Source organism: Pristis pectinata, chromosome 7, assembly GCF_009764475.1.
Source record: "Pristis pectinata isolate sPriPec2 chromosome 7, sPriPec2.1.pri, whole genome shotgun sequence".
NCBI lineage: Eukaryota > Metazoa > Chordata > Chondrichthyes > Rhinopristiformes > Pristidae > Pristis > Pristis pectinata.
In genome coordinates, this window is record NC_067411.1 from 36,326,148 (window position 1) to 36,342,780 (window position 16,633).

The 16,633-nt window shown below is 51.0% G+C and overlaps 1 protein-coding gene across 10 annotated transcripts in view; it reads right to left on the reverse strand.

Moving 5' to 3' along the window:
• LOC127572484 (multiple PDZ domain protein) overlaps positions 1-16,633 on the reverse strand; it is a 295,812-nt gene that overhangs the window by 159,896 nt on the left and 119,283 nt on the right. For 8 of the 10 annotated variants that reach the window (XM_052019825.1, XM_052019828.1, XM_052019822.1 and 5 more), the window contains exon 1: positions 7,328-7,471. The exons of the other annotated variants lie outside the window; for them this stretch is intronic. The gene's annotated coding sequence lies outside the window, so the exon portion shown is untranslated. Of the gene's footprint in view, positions 1-7,327; positions 7,472-16,633 lie in introns of those variants that run through there. 10 annotated transcript variants of the gene reach the window in all.

Sequence of the window (16,633 nt, forward strand, 5' to 3'; positions counted from 1 at the left end):
AAATGGTTTCTTATCAGAGCATAAATAACCCTTAATCCTGAGATTATACTTCCTAGTTCTTGACAATCTGACTGGAGGAAGCAGCCTGTCGTCATGCAGTTATACTAATACTGCTCAAAAACTAGCATGTTCCATTTACTCTTTTATAGCAATGGATGTAGGCCAACTATATTCAAACATGCCTCATAAGGAAACCCACTCCACGCACTATCCCCACAAATCAATCCAGCACAGTGATGCACAACTATTTTTGTGGGACAGATCAGAATTACTTCCACCCAAGTGTGGATGCCCTAGATCATAGAAGCATACAGCACAGAAATGGGCCCCTTCCACCCACCTCATCCATGCTGACCGTGATGCCTATCTACGCTAATCCCATTTGCCCGCATTAGCCCTGTGTCCCTCTATGCCTTTCCTATCCAAGCACCTGTCCAAAAGCGTTTTAAATGCTGTAATTGTATCTGCCTCCACTGGTAACTCGTTCCAGATATTCATCACTCTGTGAAAAACTTTGCATCAACTTTGAAAGCAATACAATACCTTTTCTTTAATGTAAATTATACATAGCTGAGGGCCAAGTACTGATGTGTGCAATATTCTACTAATAACAGTTTGCCAACCTGAAAATGAGCATTTACTCCTACTGTCTGCTTTGTCCTTTACGCAATCTCCTATTCACACTGATGTTTGCTGCAGCAATCTTTTGTGAAATACGTTATCAAATGTCTTTACATCCTTAAAAATGTCAAATGTGTCAAATGTTACTTTTCCTTCATAAAACCTGTTAACTCTGCGTACTCTGGTTTCCTAAGTGCACTATTACCCAGTCTTTAACAACAAATTCCAGCATTATGTTGACAACTGGCGTCAGGCCATGTTTAACAATATGATCTCTATTTTTTCTCTCTGTCTGTTACACTTGCTACTTTCCTACAATCTGGGACTGCTTTGGAACCTTAGGGATTTTCGAAGACCACTGATGCCTCCAGTAACATAGCAGTCACCTTTTAGAACCCTGAAATAAATAAAGGGAATAAAAGTTTTAGTCCCTTTGACATCTCTGGTACTTTCTCTCTAGCAACGTATGTTGGCCGTGTACTTTAGTCCCTTAGTTTCTCCATTTCTGCATCCCAAGGTTTAGCCTAATGATACTGTTTCTAAATCACTTATAACTTTCCTGAGGTGCCAATGGATAGAACTACAATCAATAAATCAGGTGTGTTCTTACTAAAACCCTGTAAAATTGCAGCAAGACTTCCTAACATCTGTACACCAACCCTCTTAAAATCCAGGCCAACCATTTACCTTCCTAACTGCATACTATACCTGATTGTTAACAGTGTTCTTTTTTTCTTGTACAGTTACATAAATCCCCTTGAACATCAACAATTAATGAAAATTTCAAATGGATGGCTGCACTTCTCAGGTTCTAGAAAACCCAGGTGATCAATTTCTAGTACAAATTCAAAACACCAAACTGCAAGCAATGGCAAGAGTTCATCCTTTGTTTCAGAGACTCTGGATTAAAGTCAGTAAGGCAAAATCATTAGGGTTAACACTCAGCAAGAGATTAATAAATCAGAAGGCACTAAATGTCATTACAAAAGTGAGAGATACAGTGGAGAAGAAAGCACAAGTGGCCTGCAGAAGTTTGTCAAAGAATGCTTATTAATACCAGCAGAAAATTTCTGCAATACATGTCCACCTTGTACAAAATAACTTGCAATAGTTTGCCCAGTTTATTGTCTTCAGAAAGTTATTACTTAGTATTTAGCTGTTGATTATGCCTGTCAAAAATTACATTGTTTAATTAGTACTGAAAATGTAAAAATTAAAGCTAGCTAGAATTTGAAAAGTAGAATAGTTTTATCTGATGGACTCCATGCTGGCACATTGTTTTACATAGTAATAGTTGCCAAAAAGACAAGCCACCAAGGCAAGAAGACATTAAACAAAAAGAACACACTCATCAGCTGCCTGTCTGATTCCATCTGGTAATTTGTCATGAAAGATGGGATAATAGAATACATGAAAAAATAAGAATATGAGTAGGCAGAGTTAATAAGGTTTTATGAGTAACATTTGACAATCCATGTTGACTCTGCCCAACTCTATTAATATTTTCTAAGTGCCCTGTTAGTGCTTCCTTAACAATAGATTCATGTATTTCCCCTACTACTGACATCAGGCTGGCTGGAGTATAATTCCCTTTTTACGCTCTCCCTCCTTTCTTAAACAGTTAAGCCACCACAGGCATGCTACTGCTGTTGAGAAGTGTGAAACCATTTCACTGGGCTAGGTTACCAACAGGAAACAGCTCAAAGTTAAAATCCTATCTAAGGTTCAGAGCACTTTTCCCCACACGGCTTCAGAACTATGACCCTCTCAACATTACAAAATAATATTGAGGTGGTCAATATTTGATTAAAGAGTGAAATCAAAACAAGTAATATTAGAGGCATTAAAAATTATATATCAGGGCATTTTCAGATTAGAAATTAAACAATGAACTTAAAGTCACCATTCTAATATGTTTTTTTCCCCAAAATAGGAACAGAGCAACCCAGGTAATTACCATTTCTGGTAGAGAGAAAAAAAGAGCAACAAACAACCTGCTGGAGGAACTCAGCAGGTTGAGCAGCATCTGTGAGAAGAAAGAAATTGTCGATGTTTCACGTCAAAACCCTGAACACGAAAGGACTAAGTGTCTAAAAATTGAACAGTTTATATAAATTGCAAAAAGATTGGGCTGATGTATCTTGAGGATAAAAATGAGAAGTGATTAGAGACTGTGGTATAGATGAATTTTTAGAAATATTTGTCAAAGTACCACATAAGAGATTACAAGAATGGTTTAGAATGAATAAAATTCAAAACAGGTATGCACTTACAACAAAGCAGATTAGGTTGAAGGAAAAGGGGAACAGAATTTAAAGAAAGCTTCTCACAGTAGGTAGCAGTGTCACAAAAATGATTCGGCTCTGGGTTACCATAGAACAATACAGCACAATACAGGCCCTTCAGCCCACCATGTTGTGCCGACCTTTAAACCACGCCTAAGACTATCTAACCCCCTCCTCCCACATATACCCTTATTTTAAATTCCTCCATATGCTTATCTAACAATATCTTGAACTTGACCAACGTATCTGTCTCCACCACTACCCCAGGCAGCGCATCCCATGCACCAACCACTCTCTGGGTGAAAAACCTCCCTCTGATATCTCCCTTGAACTTCCCACCCATTACTTTAAAGCCATGCCCTCTTGTATTGAGCATTGGTGGCCTGGGAAAGAGGTGCTAGCTGTCTACTCTATCTTCTATTTTCCCCAATGATTTGGATATCCAATGGTACTAAAATAGAAAGAATCATGTACACTTCAGAGCAATATGTAAATGGTGGAATAGTCAAAAACATGGCAGATCGATTTCAGGGATGATGTGGCTCATTTTGGTAAAGGAGAAGCTATAATTACATTTAGAATGGTGGTGATTTGGGGGACGGGTAATTTCACTAGTTATTAAATTCAATGCCTAAAGCACATGCAAAAAGCAACAGCATCTTGCATTAGTGTACACTTAAGGCAAAACAACCATAAAAATAAAGAGAAAAATTAAGCTAAGAGTGTGGCGACTCACCGTCTAGTCGGGCGAACCGGCTCGGCAGTCGGGTCGCGCGGCGTCGGAGCGACGAGGCCCAAGATGGCAGCGGGCCTCGTCTTTCCGAGCGACGGGGAGAACCCGCGCGCTGGAAAGTCCTGATGACGTAGGACTTACGTCATTGCCGGTTTTTTTGGGCGGGAGTTTTTCTCCCTTAAAGGGCCCGCACAAGGCGGGAAAATAAACCAGTTCTGTTTAGCAATCCTCCGAGTAGAGTCTTGTTTTATTCCGCGGTAGCAACCGCTACAAGAGTTTAGATTAAGATGCAAGCTTTAACTGGATACGAGTTCTTAAAGGAGAAAATGAAGATTTAGGAAGGTAATTCCAGGATTTCAGTAGACAGATGAGGAGGCACTATTGGTACCATAAAGGGAGTGGGCAAATGTGCAACATGTATTGGAAAATGATTATGGACCTGAAGGAAAAATATAGAAGACTGACATACTGTTATCCAGGAACTAAAGTAGATCAGCTTGCAACACTTGATAAATGAATGGGACAAGTACAGGCTAGGATACAAAAACAAGCAGATTAATTTTGGTTTACAGAAGTCTGAGTACACAAGGCAGGAGGAAAGTGTTGGAAAGATTAAATCTGGGGATGAGAGAGGCACAAATGAGCACTTTAACAGCAAATGAACCAAAGCAGGGGCAGAGATATGTAATGCTGCAGAGGAGACTGATATCAAGAACTGAATTCAATGTCAAATAGGATGCCACACTTAATTTCAATCTGAGACCAGCTGGGGAAGAGAATGGAAATAGTTATGGTTGTAGATAATATGGAATACTTGGTTATATGGCAAGAGTTACAGAATGGCAAATCAATATTCAGCCAGAATATCACAATGAGACTATTGTGTGCAGCTTTGAGCACCACACTGTCAGAAGAATGTTCAGGCAACAGGCAGGAAATAATGCAGATTCACTGCAGTGTTGACTAGCAGGAGGGAATGCAAAGTAGCAGTATAGTATTTGTCCATTTCAAACACATTGAATTCAATCATTTTAAGATCTTCAATAGATAAATATTCTCCCACTTTTAGGATGCTAATTAACTCTGATTCACAACTCATTTTTAAATCTAATAAAATCCACCCTCCTGTTGGTTAAAATGCTCCAGAAATTCAAAGCATTGCTGGCATGAGCTTGCCTATTTATCCAAAAGTATATGCATGTCTAATCTATTTTACTTCATTCTGCAACTTCACAGTAGATTTCAGCAGTCCTGTCTGCAACCTACACAACCAAGTCTCTGCTGCCTCCATAACTCATTAAATTATTAATCATGAAAATAATTCTACCTTTAATTTTGACTGCCAATACACCCAATTCATAAGCTGGTATTTGTAGTTCCCAGTGTAGTACAACATTTTAGTACATTATTTAGTATTTAGTACAACTTCCAGTTGTAACTCAGCAATGGCTACTATGTCACACCTTCCAAGATGAACCTCTGGCTACAACTCAGTTACAATAGTTTGAAAGTGCCCCTGCATTTGTATAAAACTTGTGGTATACCAGCTTCTTTTACTTTAAAACAGAATGGCAGGCTAACTTTAGAAAGCTATTTAAAATAAGGAATCGCTGGATTAGTACAGATTGAAGCAAAGCCCCAGTCCAAACAATACACTATACATGCTACTTAGGACCATCAATGTATTGCTCTCTGCCTCTGAACCACATTCCATTGAATTCAATGGAATAAATTTTGGGTGCAGAATACAGTCTGTTGCCACTACTATATAATGTGTTCTGTGCTGCTGATAGGGAATGAATTTCTAGTTCCAGCTGGTTTTATTGTGATTGAAAAGTTTGGAATAACAGAAAATATCAGTAGTAATAAATACAATAAAAAACCTTTCTATGCAATTCTTCAGTTGTAGAATGTATTTCCAGAGTTAACAAAGGCCATAGCTCTAATTTTAAATGCATTCAAGGCAGCCAAATTCAGGGAAATCATCAGCAGAATTCTCACCACCAGGTTCAAACCATTTAATCTCCCAGGTCTGATTTAAACAGTCAAGCTCCTATTCTCACCCAAAACAAGTAGGTGTAACAGCCAGTGAGTGAGAACAGAATTTACAACAAGAACTGGACAGCCTAAGAATGGAAGAATAGTCTCCAGAAAAATAATAAAAAAGTGCTCCAGGCTAACAACAGCCAGATGATTGTCAGGGAATAACTAACATTGGAAATGACTGGCTTCGCCTGGACCACAAAGGATCATAGTTAAGTATAAAAAGTCATGACATTTATTAAAAAGTGAGCACACAGAGGGAGAGCCTAAGATGCTCAGTGCAAAGAGAGAGCAGATAAAAAGATATGAAGTGCACAGCAGTCAGTAACAGCCATAAATCAGTGTCTGTCATGAGATGCAGGGAAAAGTGAAAAAAATAATAGTGATATTACTGCTTCACAGCAAGACAATTACAGCAACAGTGATAGGTAAGATGTTAAGGACTATTTCCTTTTAGTTAAAATGTCTTTCACTACTGAAATTAACCTGGTGGTAATTTCCATTGAACTTTAGATTACCAGGTACCCTTTCTAGAGGGTCTTGTTAAGGTGGCTTTTAAAAAAGTGTTAGGCTCACAGTTATCAGTTCTGATGAAGGATCTCATACCTGATACACTAACCCTCTTTCTCTTTTCACAGATACTGCCTGACCTGGTGAGTGCTTCTAGAACTATGTTTTTATTTTGGACATCAGCTTATCATTACATGCATCAGTATTTCAGAGCACAGGAGTAACCCCAAACATTTAAATAAATGTGAACCACAGCAGCAAAGAAAACAAACTGGAGAAAGTTTAAAAACTGACAAAGCAGTCAACTTATTAGAAAAAACATGGGGAAACCAAGTGACACCTCAATTAGCAATGTTGTACAATCTGTTGTACAATCTCTGTAATTCAATGCAGAGTGGGGTACCCAAGTGGGGAAGACAAATGGTGTTTTTCTCAAAAACAATTCCTTTAAAATAAGATTCATTTCATACTTTAAAGTAATGCAAGTAACAAGAAGAAAGAATGAAAGGACAATCGATGATGGGCAAGTCTTGGGTTAACTAGTCATCACACGATTTGCAATAGAATCAAACAAAAATCAGTTGTTGCATTTATCTAAACAACAATAGTCACAATTCAAAAGTCACTTTGTTCTGGAAGCCAAGTTCTGTCCTGCTTTCTACTGGGAAACCTGAAATTTCCCAGGATCAACACTTTGAATACGCGGCCAGCTGAGACATTAAACTACTCTAACTTAACAACAAACAGGATGTTATTTTATCTCACGTTTCTGGCTAAGGGGCTCTGATGGAGAGTTCTCTCCATGGAGCAGTTGCCCAGGGCTCTGGGGAAAAGGGCCAGGCATCTGCAGGATGACCCCCCGCGGTCGGGATGGCGGTGCGCTGGAGAAGAGGGGGGGTGGAGTGGGAAGGGGAGGGGGCTTGGTGCATCCCTGCAGCTGGGAGCCAAGGCGAGGTTGGCATGGCCACCATCCTGCAAATGGCTGAGCAACAGGAGGGGACGCTACCCCAGCCGGGGGCGACGCGGCCCCCTCCTCAGCCTTGACCGCGCTGCCACATCACTGCCGTCGGCCCAGCCCGACGACTGCTCGCTGGTGCCGGTGTTTTTACTAAGCGAGTTAGATGATGCAGATTACCCGACATCCGACGCCATCCACACCGCATCCCGGCTCTGCCGCACGCAGCGCTCCACTAGGGCCGCGCCTGCGCAGCTCAGCCGCCGACACGAGCATGCGCGCTAAGCGGTGTCCAGAGGGTTCAGCCCGGAGTTTGGGACCGTTAGATAGGTGAGGTGAGGTGAGGTGGGGAGAGGGGAGAGGGGAGAGGGGAGAGGGGGGAGGGAGGGGAGGGGGGAGAGGGGAGGGAGGGGGGAGGGGGGAGGGGGGAGAGGGGAGGGAGGGGGGAGAGGGGAGAGGGGAGGAGAGGGGAGGGGAGGGGGAGGAGAGGGGAGGGGAGGGGGGAGAGAGGAGAGGGGAGGAGGGGGGAGGGGGGGGAGAGGGGGGGGAGGGGGAGGGGGAGGGGGGAGAGGGGGGGGAGAGGGAGGGGAGATGAGGGAGGGGAGGGGAGAGGGGAGGGGGGGGGGAGAGGAGGGGGGGAGGGAGAGGGGAGGAGGGGAGAGGGGGAGGGGGGGAGGGGGGAGAGGGGAGGGGGGAGGAGAGGGGAGGAGGGGGGAGGAGAGGGGAGGATGGGGGAGGAGAGGGGAGGAGAGGGGAGGGGGGGAGGGGGGAGAGGGGAGAGGGGAGAGGGGAGAGGGGAGGGGGGAGGAGGGGAGGGGGGGGAGGAGAGGGGGGAGGGGGAGAGGGGAGGGGGGGAGGAGAGGGGAGGAGGGGGGAGGGGGGGGAAAGGGGAGGGGGGAGAGGGGAGGGGGGAGGAGAGGGGAGGGGGGGAGGAGAGGGGAGGAGGGGGGAGGGGGGGGAGAGGGGGGGGGGAGGGGAGGGGGGAGGGGGGGGGGAGAGGGGGGGAGAGGGGGAGGGGGGAGGGGAGGGGGGGGGAGGGGGGGGAGAGGGGGGGAGGGGAGGGGGGAGGGGGGGGGAGGGGGGGGAGAGGAGGGGAGGGGGGAGGGGGGGAGGGGGGAGAGGGGAGGGGGGGAGGGGGAGAGGGGAGGGGGGGGAGGGGGGGAGAGGGGAGGGGAGGGGAGGGGGGGAGGGGGGGGGAGGGGGAGGAGGAGAGGAGGGGGGAGGGGAGGGGGGGAGGGGAGGGGGGGAGGGGGGGAGAGGGGGGAGGAGGGGGGAGGGGGGAGGGGGGGGAGGAGGGGGGGAGGGGGGAGGGGGGGGAGGGGGGGGAGAGGGGAGGGGGGGGAGGAGGGGGGGAGGAGGGGAGAGGGGAGGGGGGGGAGAGGGGGGAGGGGGGGAGAGGGGAGAGGGGGGGAGGGGGGGAGAGGAGAGGGGGGAGGGGGGGGAGGGGGGGAGAGGGGAGGGGAGAGGGGAGGGGCGGGAGGGGAGGGGGGGAGAGGGGAGGGGCGGGAGGGGGGGAGGGGGGGGAGGGGGAGGGGGGGAGAGGGGGAGGGGGGGGAGGGGAGGGGGGAGAGGGGGAGGGGAGAGGGGAGGGGGAGGGGAGAGGGGAGGGGGAGAGGGGAGGGGGAGGAGGGGTGGGGGGGGAGAGAGAAGGGGGGAGGGGGGAGGAGGGGTGGGGGGGGAGGGGGGAGGAGGGGTGGGGGGGAGGGGGGAGAGGGGAGAGAGAAGGGGGGAGGGGAGAGAGAAGGGGGGAGGGGGGGAGAGGGAGGAGGGGTGGGGGGGGAGGGGGGAGGGGGGAGAGGGAGGAGGGGTGGGGGGGAGGGGGGAGAGGGAGGAGGGGTGGGGGGGGAGGGGGGAGAGGGGAGAGAGAAGGGGGGAGGGGAGAGAGAAGGGGGGAGGGGGGAGAGGGAGGAGGGGTGGGGGGAGGGGGGAGAGGGGAGAGAGAAGGGGGGAGGGGAGAGAGAAGGGGGGACGGGGGAGAGGGGAGAGGATGAAGAGGGGGAGGGGATGAGAGCAAGGGGGAGTAGGGGGAGAGGGAGGAGGGGTGGGAGGAGGGGTGGGGGGAGGGGGAGGGGGAGAGGGGAGAGAGGAAGGTGGGAGGGGGGGGACGAGCGAAGGGGGATGGGCGGGAGAGGGAAGGAGGGGTGGGAGGAGGGGTGGGGAGAGAGAAGGGGGGAGGGGGCGAGAGAGGTGGAGAGGGAGGAGGGGTGGGTGGGAGGGTGGCGAGGGAGAGAGAAGGGGTGAGGGAGAGAGAAGGGGGGAGGGGGGAGAGGTAGGAGGGGGTGGGGTGGGGAGGGGGGGGAGGGGGGGAGATGGGAGAGAGAAGGGGTGGAGGGGAGAGCAGAAGGGGGAGGGGAGAGAGAAGGGGCGAGGGGGGAGAGGGAGGAGGGGTGGGGAGGAGGGGTGGGAGGGAGGGGGAGAGGGAGGAGAGAGAAGGGGGGAGGGGGAGAGGGAGGAGGGGTGGGGAGAGGGGAGGGGGGGAGGGAGGGGTGGGGAGAGGGGGAGGAGGGGTGGGGAGGGGGGAGGGGGGAGAGGGGGGGTGGGGAGAGGGGGAGGAGGGGTGGGGAGGGGGTTGGGGAGAGGGGGGGAGAGGTGGGGAGAGGGGGGAGGAGGGGAGAGGGTAGAGGAGGGGTGCGGTGAGGAATGGGGAGGAGAGGGAGGGGGTGGGGAGAGGAGAGGGGTGGGGAGAGGAGAGGGGTGGGGAGAGGAATGGGGAGAGGAGAGGGAGGGGGTGGGGAGAGGAGGGGTGGGGAGTGGAGAGGGGTGGGGAGGGGAGAGGAGGGGTGGGGAGAGGAATGGGGAGAGGAGAGGGAGGGGGTGGGGAGAGGAGGGGTGGGGAGGGGAGAGGAGGGGTGGGGAGGGGAAAGGAGAGGGGTGGGGAGGGGAGAGGAGAGGGGTGGGGAGGGGAGGGGAGAGGGTAGAGGAGGGGTGCGGAGAGGGAGGGGGTGGGGAGAGGAGAGGGGTGGGGAGAGGAATGGGGAGAGGAGAGGGAGGGGGTGGGGAGAGGAGGGGTGGGGAGAGGAGTGCGAGGGAGAGGAGGGGTGGGGAGAGGAGTGCGAGGGAGAGGAGGGGTGGGGAGAGGAGTGCGAGGGAGAGGAGGGGTGGGGAGGGGAAAGGAGAGGGGTGGGGAGGGGAGAGGAGAGGAGAGGGGTGGGGAGGGGAGAGGAGGGGGTGGGGAGGGGAGAGGCGTGGGGAGGGGAGAGGAGGGGGTGAGGTGGGGAGAGGAGGGGGTGAGGTGGGGAGAGGAGGGGGTGGGGAGGGGAGAGGGGTGGGGTGGGGAGAGGGGTGGGGTGGGGAGAGGAGGGGTGGGGAGGGGAGAGGAGGGGGTGGGGAGAGGAGGGGGTGGGGAGGGAGAGGGGTGGGGTGGGGTGGGGAGGGAGAGGGGGTGGGGAGGGGAGAGGGGTGGGGTGGGGAGAGGAGGGGGTGGGGTGGAGAGAGGTGGGGTGGGGAGGGGAGAGGGGTGGGGAGAGGAGGGGTTGGGGAGGGGAGAGGGGTGGGGTGGGGAGAGGAGGGGGTGGGGAGAGGGGTGGGGTGGGGAGAGGAGGGGGTGGGGTGGGGGAGAGGGGTGGGGAGGGGAGAGGGGTGGGGTGGGGGAGGGGAGAGGAGGGGGTGGGGAGGGGAGGGAGAGGGGTGGGGTGGGGAGAGGAGGGGGTGGGGAGGGGGGTGGGGTGGGGAGAGGAGGGGGTGGGGAGGGGGGTGGGGTGGAGAGAGGAGGGGGTGGTGAGGGGAGAGGGGTGGGGTGGAGAGAGGAGGGGGTGGGGAGGGGCGTGGGGTGGAGAGAGGAGGGGGTGGTGAGGGGAGAGGGGTGGGGTGGGGAGAGGAGGGGGTGGGGAGGGGAGAGGAGGGGGTGGGGGGGGTGGGGAGGGGAGAGGGGTGGGGTGAGGAGGGGGTGGGGAGGGGAGAGGAGGGGTGGGGTGGGGAGAGGAGGGGAGAGGGGTGGGGTGGGTGGAGAGAGGAGGGGGTGGGGAGGGGAGAGGGGTGGGGAGGGGAGAGGGGTGGGGTGAGGAGGGGGTGGGAGGGGAGAGGAGGGGTGGGGTGGGGAGAGGAGGGGTGGGGTGGGGAGAGGAGGGGTGGGGAGGGGAGAGGGGTGGGGTGGGGAGGGGAGAGGGGTGGGGTGGGGAGAGGAGGGGGATGAGGTGGGGAGGGGAGAGGAGGGGGATGAGGTGGGGAGGGGAGAGGAGGGGGGTGGGGAGGGGAGAGGAGAGGGATGGGGTGGGAGTGGAGTGGAGAGGGATGGGTTGGGGAGGGATTGGAGAGGGATGGGGAGGATGGGGATGGGAGAGGAGAGGGATGGGGTGGGAGAGGAGGGGGTGGGGAGGGGGGTGGGGTGGAGAGAGGAGGGGTGGTGAGGGGAGAGGGGTGGGGTGGGGTGAGGAGGGGGTGGGGAGGGGAGAGGAGGGGTGGGGAGAGGAGGGGTGGGGAGGGGAGAGGGGTGGGGTGGGGAGAGGAGGGGGATGAGGTGGGGAGGGGAGAGGAGGGGGGTGGGGAGGGGAGAAGAGAGGGATGGGGTGGGGAGTGGAGTGGAGAGGGATGGGTTGGGGAGGGGATTGGAGAGGGATGGGGAGGAGAGGGATGGGGATGGGAGAGGAGAGGGATGGGGTGGGGAGAGGAGGGGGTGGGGAGGGGGGTGGGGTGGAGAGAGGAGGGGGTGGTGAGGGGAGAGGGGTGGGGTGGGGAGAGGAGGGGGTGGGGAGGGGAGAGGGGTGGGGAGGGGAGAGGAGGGTGTGGGGTGGGGAGAGGAGGGGGTGGGGAGGGGGGTGGGGTGGAGAGAGGAGGGGGTGGTGAGGGGAGAGGGGTGGGGTGGGGAGAGGAGGGGGTGGGGAGGGGAGAGGGGTGGGGGGGAGAGGAGGGGGTGGGGAGGGGTGTGGTGGGGACAGGAGGGGGTGGGGAGGGGAGAGGGGTGGGGTGAGGAGGGGGTGGGGAGGGGAGAGGAGGGGTGGGGTGGGGAGAGGAGAGGGGTGGGGTGGGGATAGGAGGGGGATGAGGTGGGGAGGGGAGAGGAGGGGGATGGGGTGGGGAGGGGAGAAGAGAGGGATGGGGTGGGGAGTGGAGTGGAGTGGAGAGGGATGGGTTGGGGAGGGGATTGGAGAGGGATGGGGAGGAGAGGGATGGGGATGGGAGAGGAGAGGGATGGGGTGGGGAGAGGAGAGGGATGGGGAGGAGAGGGATGGGGTGGGAAGGAGAGGGATGGGGAGGGGAGTGGGGTAGGAGGAGGGAGGGATGGGGAGGAGAGGGGTGGGGAGAGAGATGGGACGGGGAGGAGAGGGGTGGGGAGAGGGATGGGACGGGGAGGAGAGGGGTGGGGAGAGGGATGGGATGGGGAGAGGGCTGGAGAGAGGGGTGGGGAGAGAGAGGGATGGGGTGGGGAGAGGAGAGGAGGGAAGGGAGAGGGATGGGTGGGAGGAGGTAGGGGAGAGGGATGGGGTGGGGAGAGGGCTGGAGAGAGGGACAGGGAAGAGTGGGGAGAGGGATGGGGAGAGGAGAGGGATGGGGTGAGGAGAGGAGGGAAGGGAGAGGGATGGGGTGGGAGGAGGGAGGGGAGAGGGATGAGGTAGGGAGAGGGAGGATTGGAGAGCGGGAGGAATGGGGAGAGGGGACGGGGAGGAGAGGGGAGAGGAGAGGGATGGGACGGGGAGGAGAGGGATGGGGAGGAGGGAGGTGGGGAGAGGGATGGGACGGGGAGGAGAGGGATGGGACGGGGAGGAGAGTGGGGAGGAGAGGGATGGGACGGGGAGGAGAGGGACAGGGAGAGGGATGGGGTGGGGTGAGGGCTAGGGAGAGGGGTGGGGTGAGGGCTAGGGAGAGGGATGGGGAGGAGGAGGATGGGGAGGGGTGGGGAGAGGGATGGGATGGGGAGGAGAGGGGTGGGGTGAGGGCTAGGGAGAGGGATGGGGAGGAGGAGGATGGGGAAGGGTGGGGAGAGGGATGGGATGGGGAGGAGAGGAGTGGGGATGGGGAGAGGGATGGGGAGGAGAGGGGTGGGGAGGGGAGAGGAGGGAAGGGATGGGGAGTGGAGGATGGGGAGGGAAGGGATGTGATGGGGAGAGGAGAGCGAGGGATGGGGAGAGGAGGGAGAGGAAGGGAGGCAGAGAAGGGATGGAGAGAGGAGGGAAGCGATGGGAGGGGAGAGGTGGGAAGGGAGGGGGTAGGGGAGGGAGGGAGGTGAGGCAGGAGAGGGATGGAGAGAGTGGGAGAGGAGGGAAGGGATGGGGAGAGGAGAGGTGGGAAGGGATGGGGAGAGGAGGGAAGTGGAGAGGAGGATCGAGGATGGGAGAGTGGGGGGATGGGGATGGAGGTGTTTTGAGGGGGAGTGAGGGAGAAGGGTGCACGGGTATGAAGGATGGAGGGGAAGGGGGAGAGGGGAAGAAGGGATGGGCTAGGAGTGGGTAGGGAGGAGGTGGGAGGATAGGGAGGTAGGAGGAGAGAGGGAAGGTTGGGAAGGGAGGCGGTGGAGTAAGGGGGTGGGAGATGGAGGAGGGGGGAGTTTGGAGGAGGGGATGGGAGGGGTAAGGAAGGGAAATTCTTGAAAGGAAAATCCAATTCCATCTCTGGCAACATTACTTAGAAAAGTTATTAAAACATTCAGCATATTGTAGTGTAAGATGACTCTATACTTACAGAGATTGAAAGTTGATGCAACTCTCGTATGAAGTTTAATTTTAACAGCTGAAATTACCAGATTTTGTTGAACACTAATAAACAGAAAAAGTTAGAGATCTCTAGAAGTTAATGGGGAAATTGCAGTTCTTCAAGGAGACTTTAAGCCCATTCTTGAACCTTTCCTCTGTCTACCTAGTAATCTCTCCCCAAGGAAAAGCTGGCCAGAATAAATGTTGTGGAATGGAGTCATGGGTACTTGCTTCAAGGACAAAGTTGCTGTTGAGGCATTCTTTAGAGTGCTCCCTTCAGTGGCTGTTGACTGTGTCTGTCTGTCTGCCTATCTCTCTATCTCTCTCTCATTTTGGCCATTGATGGTGTTTGCAATACTGAAGAATCCATGCATTTTATGGCTGTTGGTGAGTTTCTGAACCTCCTGCACTACCTTCCTCCACTTTAATGTTAATTGAAGTGTTCAAGTCTAAAATATATCTTTATTATGTAAGGAAAATATATACAAATCTAACTAAATCGTGGGATAAGGGCATGATTGACCTATGCCTGTTTCCCTGAACTATATATGAAACAGGTATAGAGCAATGACCTGGATATTGCTGAATAATGTTTGTGAAACTTGTTAGCATTCATCATCAATACCCTTGTGACTCAGCAACGTCAGGATTTCTATGTATACATATGACAATGTGGAAAGTTTCCTTTTTCAATCTTTTTATTAATTTTCAAATTAATACAGATTAATACATATAACATTGGTAATTATACACGTAATACAAAGAGATCGGGAGGACAATCATGACATTATAGACATAAAGAAAAAATATATTCTAGGCCCAACAGTTTCTTGGTAAACGAATATATTACAAAAAAAATCAAAAAGAGAAAGAAAAAGATTTATTATATATAAAAAGACCCAAATTGAAAAAAAATTATAAGTAATAAAATGAAACTAAAAAAAAAATTCAAAAGGAAAAAAAAACCGGACTGATATTTCTCAATGAACAAAGAGCATTATTATGTCATCAACTCCACTCCTCTAAGTTCAAAGATTATTGAAAAGGGATATGAAAATATTGAATGAATGGACTCCAAACTTCCTCAAATTTAAGCGAAGAATCAACAGTGCCACTCCCAGTTTTTTCTAAGTTTAAATATGATATAGTTTGAGAAAACCATTGAAAAGTAGTGGGAGGTATTGGATCCTTCCATTTAAACAAAATGGATCGCTTGGCCATTAATGTAACAAAGGCAATCATACGACAAGCAGCAGCAGATAAGTGGCCAGATTCCATCGTTGGTAGCCCAAAAATTGCAGTGATTGGGTGAGATTGTAAATCAATATTCAATACAGTTGAAATAATGTTAAAAATGTCTTTCTAATATTTTTCCAAAATTGGACAGGATCAAAACATATGTGTCAGGGAAGCCACCTCCGAATTACATCTATCACATATAGGATTTATATGGTGATAAAAACGGGCTAATTTGTCCTTTGACATATGGGTCCTGTGAACCACCTTAAATTGTATCAAAGAGTGTCTGGCACACATTGAAGATGTATTAACTAATTGAAGAATTTTCTTCCATGTCTCTGGAGTTCTCTTTCCCATTCATTCTTAATTTTATCAAGTGTCTCTGGACGTATTTTCATAATTAGATCATAAATTATTGCTGTCAAGCCCTTCTAATAGGGATTAAAGCCTAAAATTTTTTCCGTAGTTTCAATTTTATATGGAGTCAGAAAAGAAGGCATAGTAACTTCTTAAAAAAAGTATCGAAAAAAGTGTGATCTAGGCAAATTGTATTTATTAGACAACTGTTCAAAAGATAAAGAAAAACAGTTATCAATGAATAAATCACGGAAACATGTTATTCCCTTCATTTTCCATAAAGAAAAAGCTAAGTCAATTCTGGATGGTTGAAAGAAAAAATTAGATTGAATGGGGCATGATAAGTTAAGTTTATTCAATCCAAAGAATTTACAGAATTGAAACCATATTCATATTGTATATTTAACTATTGGGTTAGTCATATGTTTACTCAATTTAGTAAGTGCAAAAGAGAGTGAGGCTCCTAAAATAGAAACTAATGAAAATCCTTGCACTGATTCATACTCAAGGTATACCCATTTGGGACATAGAATTACATCTAAATCTTGTGCCCAAAAAATTAAATATCTGATATTAATTGCCCAGTAAGATAACCTAAGGTTAGGCAAAGCCATGCCACCATCCTTTTTTAATTTTTTAAAAATATTTCTTACTTAACCTTGGGTTTTTATTCTGCCATATATATAAAAGAATTTTAGAATCAATAGTGTCAAAAAAAGATTTTGGGGTGAAAGTTGGAATCGCCTGAAATAGATACAGAAATTTTGGTAAAATATTCATCTTAACTGCATTAATTCAACCTATCAATGATAGGGATGATGGGGACCATTTTGTAAATAATTGTTTAACGTGATCAATTAAAGGTAACAAGTTAACTTTGAACAGGTCCTTATGCTTCTTAGTAATCTTAACACCCAAATACATAAAATGGTCTGTTACTAATCTAAATGGTAATTGCCTATAAATTGGGGTTTGCATATTTAATGGAAAGAGTTCACTCTTATTAAGATTTAATCTATAACCAGAAAAAACACTAAACTGAGCAAGCAGTGATAATACTGCAGGGATGGATTCCTCCGGGCTAGAAATATAAAGTAACAAGTCATCTGCATATAGAGATACCTTATGAATCCCCTGTCCACGAGTGATACCAAATATGTTAAAAGAATCCTGAAGGGCAATTGCCAAGGGTTCCAAAGCAATATCAAATAATAAAGGACTTAGAGGGCAACCTTGTCTAATACCTCGAAAAAGCCTGAACAGA